Below are 10609 nucleotides of genomic sequence, written 5' to 3' on the forward strand. Positions count from 1 at the left end.
TCCATTGTAACGAGCCTTGTCATTTCAAAAGGCAATGTCCCAAGCTTGGCAGAGGACAACGTCAAGGACCATCCCAAGGAACCATCCGTGGCCAAGGAGCGGCCGTCAGGACCAGAGGGAGAACCTCCAGTGTAGCCAACAAGGAGCTGTGTGATGAAGAAGACCCGACCATGGAAGCAGACTTTGAGAGGGCAATAGTGCATGCCACTCTTCACAAGAAAGGCTTGAATTGCTAATTCTCGATGATTTAGTCACCATCGAATTATCACAGTAAAAACTTCAAAACCTTGATTGATTTGGCAGTACGCATTCCTTTATTTTACCAATTTGTACAAGAAGATTAGGAATAGCCACAAAAGATGCACCTACCTTACTTGTGGAATTAGCAAATGGTTGTGAGGTCACTTGTACCAGGCAAACTGCTAAAGGTGGAATTCCTACTAGGAGGAAAATCGACTTCGGTTAGATTCAAGGTTATGAACCTAGGTATCCATAAGTGTTTGCTCGGAATGGATTGGCTTAAACCTGGCTTAAACCTATTGATGCTCACATTCACTGTGGAAAGGGCCAAGTTTCCTTTCGAAATTATGAAGGGAAATTGGTCACAACTCAAGGAGAGGCTGGGAAGCCAAGAATTCAACTGGCCAAAGCATCTCGGTGTCGTATTGCTGTGCATTCGAAGTGTGTAAACCACCCAAAAGTTGTGCATGGGATTTGGTACTTTGTACATACTTAGTTGTTGTGATTACATTTATTTTATGCGTATGAGTATAGTGGGGAGGAGTTGGAGACAAAAGTGGCGAATATGATGAGATGCTTTCAGCCTATGTTGAGCAAGGTTGAGTGGAAAGCACAACTGATGCTGGTGAACATGTTAGGACTTTGTCTTCTCCTTCTCCAGCTACATCAAAAATACCTAATGATAACAACCCTCCACATCCAGGAGTTGGAAAGAAGGAGGCTAAGCATTGAAATGTGCTATGAGAAGCATGGAGTTATCACTGTTACAGTGTGTGCTTGTTTTGGGTTACAATGTGTTGTTTACATGGGCGCCAAAGATATGGAACGACAGGCTCTTAAAGTATTCAGAATGAGACTTTTTGGAGTTGAGGTACGTGCTGTCCAGTTTGGTACAGGTACGTTGAAAGATGTGGCATCGGAAGCAATAAGATACTTGGTTACAAATGAAGAGACTACACACTATATTATAAGGTCCGTAACTGGATCTCACCCTTATCCAATGCTGGTGAGAGATTTTCATGCCATTATTGGCAAAGAGACTTGACGACAGTGTTGCTAATGAGGGATTTCAAATGCTAAGAAGGGAGGGAAAAGAGGAGCGTATGACGAAAAGGAAGAAAGGGGCAATGCTAATTGGGGAAGAAAGGAGAGAAAAAGCAGGGAAGATCAGACGGCCTGTGTAGGATACGTGGGGAAAAAAAAAAGAATTGGAATAGAGAGCTTTTTCTGTCTTTTTTTGGCTCGGTCTGTTTGGTGACTGTGGTGGCCTACCTGTGTATCGCGGATCTGCATTTTTCGGCCTCTGGGCTTTTTCCGGGATGGTGGTAATTGTTGAGGACGGCGAGACCAGATCAGGTCGCCAGGGAACAGAGAATCCGAGATTCTCTGCACATCATTGAGCCAATCTCATACGCAGTCAGCCCAACAGCTGCACCCTTCTTAAGTAACATGGTTGCTACACGGAGAACACGTGCACATCCTGCAGACAACTTCCAACCATGCTCCTCTAACAATGCAATGTCTGCTTCAGCATCTAATTTTGCAATGTGATTCCGAGTAGATATGTCAAAGGGCTGCTTTGCTTGAGGCCAATATAGCCATTCAAACGTGCAGTCTTCAAACTTGTTAGGCAGGCAATAGCCATGATCAATAGGTACAAGGTTCCAGTCTGTTTCTCCTTTCTTGCAAACCAGAATGTTTGCACCATTTCTGTCTGTGTTTGCAAGGCGAAGGTCAAGGACTGCAATTTTGTGAACTTCATGGACAGGTCTTTCCTTGGATAGCAAATCTGAAAGAGCTCACAATTTTTTTTTTAAATCGCATGGTGCAACCAGCTTCCATGTTGCAAGTATCCCAAAGGCTCTGTTTAGGCTGAAATTTCAGTAACCCAGTTCCCATTCTCAGCAATCCTCTCGACAGAGTTTTCATCCTCAAGCATGGCATACTATAGCTGAACGACCACGTGCAAGGCTTTACTTGGAGCTGTACTTGTTTGAACCAAAATTTTGAGCTGTGGCTATGTTCTTGGCATCATTTCCCTCATGAGTTGGTACCCTTTCAAGGAGCAGAAGCAACAACTGATGCATTAAGTGAATTTATTGAAATTGTGGAAGAAAACATGGGGTGAAGGTTGACTGTGGGTGGGTTTTTAGCACTTGCCAAAGTCCCTTTTCGTGTAGTCCTTCACAGAATCAGACTGACAGCTGGTCAAAATATACAAGTGACTCTGCCCTCTTCTTTAGCCATGAATCCAATCAACAAAAGATGGAAGTTGTAAAGACTTTCTGATATCTTTTCAGCAAATAATGATGGACTTGACCTCATTATAGAGATGTTCTTCTGGAGTTTCTGAAATTCTCTGCTGATCTAGCAACTGCCAAGTTACGAAATGAACATGCTGATGTGAAGAATGTTTCCCTTCCTACTGCAACTGTCAACATACACCTGAATGTAAACAGTTTATGAGATACTTCGGATTATTCTGAACATGAATTTCTTGTAACTCATTTGACAAGCAATATAGTGAACTTTGACATCAAAGATTTGAGTTCTTCTTGTTAGACTCTTCCATTGCTGTACCTTGAACCCCGTGTTCTGCAGCCCTTGCGTGAACTCTACGACATCGGATAATAAAAGGAGTTAGAAAGGGGCTACCTGTCTATTTGAGTAAGCTAAACAAGCTACTTCAGAATCAGGAGTCTAGTGAAGAACCTTCATAGCTAAGGGATTATGTAGACGTATTTCTTGAAGAGTTGACAGAACTTCCACCTCAAAGGGAAGTTGATCATGAAATCAAGCTAGCGCCAATTGCAAAGAGACCATATAGAATGTCCATCCTGGAAGCGATTGAGCTGAAAGAGAAACTGAAGCAACTGTTAGACCAAGGCTACATTTGTCCTAGAAGTTCACCATGGGGAGCTCCAGTGCTGTTCCAGAAGAAGAAGGATGGAATGCTTTGGCTATGTATTGACTACAAAGGGTTGAATCAATCAACCATTAAGAACAAATATCCCATTCCAAGAATAGATGAACTTCTTGACCGTCTTCAAGGTGCAAAGATCTTCTCCAAGATTGATCTTAGGTCTGGATATTATTAGATAAGGATCAAGGAAGAGGATATCCCAAAGACGGCATTTGGCACACGGTATGGGCACTTTGAGTTCCTGGTCATGTCATTCGGCTAACAAATGCTCCTCCCACCTTCAATGGGCTAATGCAAGATATCTTTAGGCCCTATCTTGATGACTTTGTACTCGTCTTCTTTGACGATATCCTAGTCTACTCCAAGTAGGAAGAAGATCATGAACCCTAGCTACGCATTGTGCTTGAAACAATGAGGGCACACAAGCTTTATGCCAAGAAGAAGAAGTGTGCATTTTTCAAACAACAGATTGAATATCTGGGATTCATTGTATCAGCGGAAGGGATTTTAGTGGCCAATGCCAACAATTGTCAAAGAAATACATAGTTTTCTTGGATTGACAGGATGGTATAGGGTCTTTATCAAAAACTATGCTTTGATTGCAACACCTCTAACGGATCTACTAAAGAAGCAAACATCAATTGTATGGTCAACTGCTGAACAATCTAGCATTGACAAATTAAAGCAAAGCTTGGTATCAACACCTATCCTAAAACTTCCGGACCTTAGTAAGGAGTTTGAAGTAATAATTGATGCTAGCACACTTTCCTTAGGATGTGTGCTTATGCAAGAGGGTCATCCTGTAGCATACTCTTCAAGGAAACTGAAGAGCCATGAAAGGAACTATGCTACCCATGATCTGGAGCTATTAGCTATCATCCATGCTCCCAAGCTTTGGAGACACTACTTGCTGGGTACCAAGTTTACCTTAGTGACGGATCGTAAAAGTCTCAAATGGATATTTACCCAAAATGAGCTCAACATGAGGCAACGTCGATGGATTGAGGTGTTGGAGGAATATGATTTTGAAATCAAATATCGACCTGGAAAGGAGAATGTAGTTGCCGATGCGCTCAATCGCAAGGCAGTTCTAAATTCTCTGATTTTGCAAGATCCATCAATGGCCAGATCTCTAGCCACAAAGGTATCCATGCCAAACAACCCAATTCTTGAGCTAGCCAGAGAAGAGGCATGCCATGATCCAACCTATCAAAAATTGCTAAGGGAGATCCCTATCAAGGATCAAGACACGAAGCTACATGCAAATTATCAAGAATTCTCTATCAATAGTGGACTTGTCTACTATAGAACGAGATTATGTATACTGGCAAGCCAGTCACTCAAACAAGAGATACTTTGGGAAGCCCATGACTCCCCTTTTTCAGGACATCCTGGCTATGCTAAGACCCTCAATGCGGTCAGAAAGAGATATTATTGGAAAAGGCTTAAAGGTGATGGTCTCAAATATGTCACTGAATGTTTGTCTTGTCAATACATTAAGGCCAAACATGTCAAAATGTGAGGGAAATTGCAACCACTTGAGATTCCCCAAATGAAATGGGAATTCATCAGCATGGACTTTGTTGTTGGCCTGCCCCAAGTTCAGGGAGGATACAATTCCATTATGGTTGTGGTGGATATGCTCACCAAGGTTGCACATCTTATTCCTATTAAGACAAACTATAAAGCCTCAGACATCGCAAGGTTATTCATCAAGGAGATATTCAAACTGCATGGGTTACCCTTAAGAATCATTAGTGATCGTGACTTCACATCACACTTCTGGAGGGCTATCTTCGAAGTCATTGGGACTCAATTCTGTTTTAATACAGGTTACCATCCCCAAACCAATGGTCAAACGGAGCGAGTCAACCAAGTCATTGAGGATATGCTAAGGGAACATTGTTGTCGCAAACCTAAAAAGTGGATTCAATATTTGCCACTAGTTGAGTTTGCCTACAATGCTTCTTACCAACAAAGCATTCAGATGACCCATTTTCAAGCATTGTATGGGCATGATTGTCGTAGTCCTTTAAACTTTTCAAATCTAGCCTTAAGGGTTGAAGCTTCAAAACAGATGCTGGAAGATATGGATGACCAAATCAAGTCAATAAGACAGGACATCCAAGCCACCAAGGACAGACACAGAAGGCTTACGCGGACCTGAAATGCCAAGATAGATCCTTCGACAAAGGAGATATGGTCTTCATTCGTGTACGTCCAAAGAAGAATTTCCTATCCTTGGGTGAATGCAAAAAGCTAAGTCCAAGGTATTGTGGGCCCTACAAGATTTTCAAGTGCCTAGGGCCTAATGCCTACAGATTGCAACTCCCTGAAAACCTAAAAGTTCATAATGTATTACATATCACTCTACTGAAAAAGTATGTGCCTAACCCTAGTCACGTGCTTGATGATCAACAAGTTGTAATGCCTAGCCAAGGAGTCCTTGAGCTACGGCCTGACAGGATCTTAGATGTTAGGGAGAGGCATTTGAGATCCATGACCTTGAGAGAATATCTCGTCCAATGGAAAGATTATCCCAAAGAGGATGCCACTTTGATGGATGAAAGTACTCTCAACCAACAATACCCCCGGTTCTTCTGGAGATGAGGACATCTCGATTCCTCTAAGGGGGAGAGAATGTAATGTTTTGCCTAAAATATTAATCGATCTTAAAAGCCTCACACATCTCGTGCAAAAGCAGTGTAAAATAGTCTCCCGCGTCGACTAATGTCGGTGGCTAAGTGTTCCCTCCATGCGCAATGTTAAATTCCAGCTCGGTGATGTGCAAAGAGGTCGTGGCTTGAAGACCGGAAGCCGCACGGGAACACCCTTCTCAAGGAAAAGGTAAATGGATAATGGTCAAATTTTGTGCAAGTTTTTTTATTATTAACCCCTCCCCTCAGTCGATGCATGGCAAGGGGAGAGGGAGTGTGAGAGGAGTGGTGTAAGTGGTGGAGTGCATGGGGGAGGGAGGAGGCATGTGAAGCCACATGGGTGGCTATATCCCCCCCCCCCTATCCTATAAGACCTCCCCCCTCTCAAGCATGAGGGAGAGAGGAGTGAGAGCAGGTTGTGGACGCCGTGCTGCCGCCAGCCCATAAATGCCACCGCCCTGGCCGCCACGTTGGCCTGCTGCCGCCTGCGCCATCCCATCGCCATCATCATTATCATCACCCTCATCATCTTCGTCGCCTCTCCATCCTCCCCATCATCACGCTTTTCTCCACGTTTCTGCCAGAGACAGAGAAGCATTAGAAGCTTCTTTGGAAGCTTCTAATTTTAAGCTTCCGTAAAGCCTGTTCTCCCATACATTGCGAGTTTGTCTTAAAACCCCATTCCGTAAAGGCTATGTCCTAAGTAGAAGGAAAGATCCCGGGCAGAGAGGAGTCGATACATGAAAGTAACCCAAGAGAGAGTTGCTGAATCAAATTATTTACGTCGTCAATGGCTCCCAAGAAAATGGCGAGAGGTGCACATGATGCAGGAGTTTCTACTCCGAGTTCGCGTGTGGATAACACCCCGAACCTCAATACCCAGGTTCTTAGAGATTGATTTTGCATGGAAAGAATGTATTTGAGCATGTCTTTAATACACGTAGTCGAGTTATATACATTTGGAAATTTTAAAACACAATTATCCATTTGTTTACAAAGTTAGTGCATGTCATGCCTTTGAAAAATGCTTGCACTTCCAAGATGCAATCCCAAATGCATATTGCATAGGTTATAAGGTGGATTTGTCTAAATGCATCCTTGATTTTCTCGCGAAAAAGAAACAGTGCATAATGCATTTAGATAATAATCTCCTAGTTGTGATTCGTATGAGTTAATCATTATCGTCCTTTAAATGTTGTCCAAGTAGTTGCATGGCATGAAAGGGATTTATGTACCTTGCAAATCGCATGTGGTGAAAATTGCATCCTAGGTTGGCTAAGTGCTGAAGAAAAAATTAAATCAATAATGGTCTCATGTCATTCATGCATGGACTTCGTTTATCAAAGTTGGATTTGGGAATGGATGAAATTTCATATTAAAACTAGAATTCAATGCATTAAGCGAAGGGTTATGAGCATAGTTCTTGTTGAAATTCAACGTAGGTTTTTATATGAGTTAGCCATGAATTATCTATCATTATAGATTAGGCAAGGAAAAGAAATGGTCATTTTACATTTTATAGTTGCATAGAAGGGAAAAGACTATGAATCGCATATTTGCATGGAATGTTATGTCTTGCAATTATTTACATCTCCTAGGAAAAGGATTTGCATCTCTTCTAAGGAAAGATCACCTCTTGTCGCAAGACAATTAGTTCGATTAGGTATTTCACTTGCAATGGTGTAACTCAAGCAATGATCACCTCAATACGCTAGGTAGAGTTAAGCCACGTTAAAATTCTGCCTAGTATCGCACTTGGAATGCTAAGTCAAGACTTTCGGTCCCAAGGTCCTACCCACATTCACGGAATATTAGGGTTAATGGGACACCCATGCAAGAAACGATCTAGGGTTCTTACCCTAGGGTCAATTGGCCTAATACTAAACCTCTGTATGGAATTAGAAACCCTAGAGCCAAACGTTGTCGGCCTAGTAGGGTTAGGGTTGGGCTAGGTCAAGAAGACTCCCGAACCCTACGTCTTGACCAAGGTATCCTTGACCAAGGAATACCGTGCGAGAAATAACCCCATAAGCCAGGTACAACACCTATACAACAAGTTGCAACGTCGCAGGATGTTGTGTTGAAATCACGAAGTAGAATTGCCACTTCTTGGACAAGGTTGGCGAGTCTAAGTGCAAGTCTAACTTGCAAAAAGGATGAGTGGTCATCCCACTACATCACCCTTCCTTGGGTTGATTGGCCAAGTTAGGGAAGTTATGTATTGCCTAGCAAGAAATTGACCGATCAAGTTAGGGCGACAAGGTTGCCCAGGAATTTGTTGACCTTAATATAAGGAGACCTAAGGTGTTTGTTAATTGGGTTAACAGGGTATAAACCCTAACCCAAGGATAAAAGGGTAAACAAACAACAAAACCCTTGGGGATCTTGCCAAGTCGCAATCGATCCCAGATCAAATGCTGGATGCATTCGGAGAGAAGGATTCACACATTAGCAGTTGGCCAAACAAACGATCACTAGATTGATTGTGTTTGTACAGTTAGGAGCACTGTTTGTACTTCTTTTCTCAAGGAATCTAATGTTGGAAAATAACTAATGCTTTAGGTTGAAGGCCTGGAGGGAGAGGCAGCATCGGTTACTCCCGACTGTCTACCTCACCCTAACCAAGGGGGTTGTTATCCGCGCTAGGTACATGGACCGAACCCGCTGTGAGAGGTCTCTCGTGGGTGCTACTTGGAGCAGGAGAACGCTTGGGTGCCAGGGGGCTCTGGCTGTAAATCCCTTGCCTTTCGAGGTCTCTCTGTGGGTGCTACTTGGAGTAGGAGGACGCTTGGGTGCCAGGGGGGCTCTGGCCGTAAATCCCTTGCCTTGCGGGTCCTGCACAAGAGGCCGAGATTGGATCTCTAGGCCCGCATACTAGTCTACGGGCAGAAACTTGGATTAGCGATCCCTGAGGATTGCTGGATGGATTATGGATTAGCCTTTGGGGGCTAGATTATGGAAGAGCCTTTGAGCTGGAATTATATGATGTATTCCAAAGATTGATAAATAAGATCAATTGTTGAAAAGGAACTTGCATGACATTGTTTTTCTATGTGAGTGCTTAAGTTACGTGAAGGAACTGGTGATTAATTGGCTAATTAAAGAAGCTATTTTTGCTTGTCAAACTAAATGTGATAGGTAATTAGACAACTAAAGCAACCCTGAGGAAAGTGCGGTGGATGTGGCCATGGGTCCATCCTACGGATGGGTGGTCCCAGTTGGTCGAGAACTTTTCTCGAAAGAAATTGATAGCAAGGAACGATGACCTAGAATCTAGAGTACTAGAGTCCCAATTTATGCTATTTTAGGGGAACGGAATGGGACTATGCCTTACGGGCAGAGAGGTCGAGCTTTGCATCCCTCTCGTTTCCCATTCTCCTTGAATCAAGTGCAGCATGAATCCGCTTCAACCCTGACATTTTTGTGTAAAGTAGTTCGCCTGGGGTTCGACACTAGTTACTTTCTAGAAATTTGACCACTAGAAAACCCTGATTTAGGTCGATCCTAAGTGGGAATGGCCGGAATGCTTCCGCTTCGTGGTAGACTCGGGATGACCTAGATCGCAAACCCCGTGTCATTCCATGGGAGTGCCGAGCGGCGCTTTCTGGATTCTCTTCCCGGTGGGCTATATGGCGTGTCCTACAAGTGAACAGGTGGACACATTACATGCTAAGACCCTCAGAAAGAGCTATTACTGGGATAGGCTTAAAGGTGACGTTCTCAAATATGTCACGGAATGTTTGTCTTGTCAACGTATCAAGGCCGAACATATCAAAATGCTAGGAAAATTGCAATCACTTGACATTCCCAAATGAAATGGGAATTCATTAGTATGAACTTTGTTGTTGGCCTGCCCCAAGTTCAGGGAGGATACAACTCCATTATGGTCGTGGTAGATATGCTTACCAAGGTTGCATATCTTATTCCTGTTAAGACAAACTATAAAGCCTCAAACATCGCAAGGTTATTCATTAAGGAGATATTCAAACTGCATGGGTTACCTAGAAGAATCATTAGTGATCGTGACTCTCTCTTCACATCATACTTCTGGAGGGCTATCTTTGAAGCCATTGGGACTCGACTCTATTTCAGTACAACTTACCATCCCCAAACCGATGGTCAAATGAAGCGAGTAAACCAAGTCATTGAGGATATGCTAAGGGCACACTGCTGTCGTGAACCCAAAAAGTGGATTCAATATTTGCCACTGGTTGAGTTTGCCTACAATGCTTCTTACCAACAAAGCACTCAGATGACCCCTTTTCAAGCATTGTATGGGCACGATTGTCGTAATCCTTTGAGCTTTTCAAATCCAACCTTGAGGATTGAAGCCTCAAAGAAAATGCTGGAAGACATGGATGACCAAACCAAGTCAATAAGACAGGACATCCAAGCCACCAAGGACAGACAGAAGGCCTACATAGACTTGAAACGTCAAGATAGATCCTTTTTTGAAGGTGATATGGTCTTTATTCACATACGCCCGAAGAAGAGTTCCCTATCCTTGGGAGAATGCAAAAAGCTAAGTCCAAGGTATTGTGGACCCTACAAGATTCTCAAGTGCCTAGGGTAATGCTCACAGATTACAACTCCCCGAAAACCTAAAAGTTCATAATGTATCCCATATCAGCCTATTGAAGAAGTATGTGCCTAACCCTAGTCACGTGCTTGATGATCAACAAGTTGTAATGCCTAGCCAAGGAGTCCTTGAGCTACGGCCTGATAGGATCTTAGATGTTAGGGAGAGACATTTGAGATACAGGACCTTGAGAGAATACCTCGTCTAGTG

General features: G+C 43.1%; 1 pseudogene; it reads right to left on the reverse strand.

Moving 5' to 3' along the window:
• Positions 1-1592: 1592 nt before the first annotated feature.
• LOC148013992 (phosphatidylinositol 4-kinase gamma 4 pseudogene) lies at positions 1593-6314 on the reverse strand (annotated as a pseudogene).
• Between the last annotated feature and the right edge of the window lie 4295 nt (positions 6315-10609).

The sequence above is a fragment of the Lygodium microphyllum genome, chromosome 25 (genome assembly GCF_053477565.2).
Source record: "Lygodium microphyllum isolate KBCC chromosome 25, Lygodium_microphyllum_v1.1.10, whole genome shotgun sequence".
Classification (NCBI taxonomy): domain Eukaryota; kingdom Viridiplantae; phylum Streptophyta; class Polypodiopsida; order Schizaeales; family Lygodiaceae; genus Lygodium; species Lygodium microphyllum.